Source organism: Priapulus caudatus, unplaced genomic scaffold, assembly GCF_000485595.1.
Source record: "Priapulus caudatus unplaced genomic scaffold, Priapulus_caudatus-5.0.1 Scaffold7028, whole genome shotgun sequence".
Lineage (NCBI taxonomy): Eukaryota > Metazoa > Priapulida > Priapulimorpha > Priapulimorphida > Priapulidae > Priapulus > Priapulus caudatus.
The window spans coordinates 4,176-5,284 of record NW_014584089.1 but is presented as its reverse complement, the minus strand read 5'-3'; the positions used below and the strand labels follow the sequence as shown (position 1 = coordinate 5,284).

The 1,109-nt window shown below is 61.3% G+C and overlaps 1 long non-coding RNA gene across 2 annotated transcripts; it reads right to left on the bottom strand.

Annotated features, from left to right (window-relative positions):
* Window positions 1-301: 301 nt before the first annotated feature.
* On the bottom strand, window positions 302-1,109 carry LOC106820111. Of its 2 annotated transcripts, none has more exons than XR_001395560.1 (3): window positions 1,048-1,109; window positions 616-867; window positions 302-415 (listed from the first exon to the last, which is right to left on the bottom strand). It is a non-coding gene; the product is annotated as an uncharacterized LOC106820111 (long non-coding RNA). The 2 variants fall into 2 exon arrangements; XR_001395561.1 differs by lacking the exon at window positions 302-415 and adding an exon at window positions 443-579.

Below are 1,109 nucleotides of genomic sequence, written 5' to 3'. Positions count from 1 at the left end.
CGTGCAGCCGTGGCTCCACCTATCTGTGGTTGAGCACGTGCAGCCGTGGCTCCACCTATCTCCTGTTGTGCGTGCGCAGCCTTGGCTCCACCTATCTGTGGTTGAGCACGTGCAGCCTTGGCTCCACCTATCTGTGGTTGAGCACGTGCAGCCTTGGCTCCACCTATCTGTGGTTGAGCACGTGCAGCCTTGGCTCCACCTATCTCCTGTTGTGCGTGCGCAGCCTTGGCGCCAGCTATCTCCTGTTGTGCGTGCGCAGCCTTGGTGCCAGCTATCTCCTGTTGTGCGTGCGCAGCCTTGGCTCCACCTATCTCCTGTTGTGCGTGCGCAGCCTTGGTGCCAGCTATCTCCTGTTGTGCGTGCGCAGCCTTGGCTCCAGCTATCTCCTGTTGTGCGTGCGCAGCCTTGGCTCCACCTATCTGTGGTTGAGCACGTNTATCTCCTGTTGTGCGTGCGCAGCCTTGGCGCCAGCTATCTCCTGTTGTGCACGCGCAGCCTTGGCTCCACCTACCTGTGGTTGAGCATGCGCAGCCTTGGCTCCAGCTATCTCCTGTTGTGCGTGCGCAGCCTTGGCGCCAGCTATCTCCTGTTGTGCACGCGCAGCCTTGGCTCCACCTACCTGTGGTTGAGCACGCGCAGCCTTGGCTCCAGCTATCTCCTGTTGTGCACGCGCAGCCTTGGTGCCAGCTATCTCCTGTTGTGCATGCGCAGCCTTGGCTCCACCTATCTGTGGTTGAGCACGTGCAGCCTTGGCGCCACCTATCTCCTGTTGTGCGTGCGCAGCCTTGGCGCCACCTATCTCCTCTTGTGCGTGCGCAGCCGTGGCTCCACCTATCTCTTGTTGTGCGTGCGCAGCCTTGGCTCCACCTATCTCCTGTTGTGCGTGCGCAGCCTTGGCTCCACCTATCTGTGGTTGAGCACGTGCAGCCTTGGCGCCAGCTATCTCCTGTTGTGCGTGCGCAGCCTTGGCGCCACCTATCTCCTGTTGTGCGTGTGCAGCCGTGGCTCCACCTATCACCTGTTGTGCGTGCGCAGCCTTGGCGCCACCTATCTCCTGTTGTGCATGCGCAGCCTTGGCGCCAGCTATCTGTGGTTGAGCACGTGCAGCC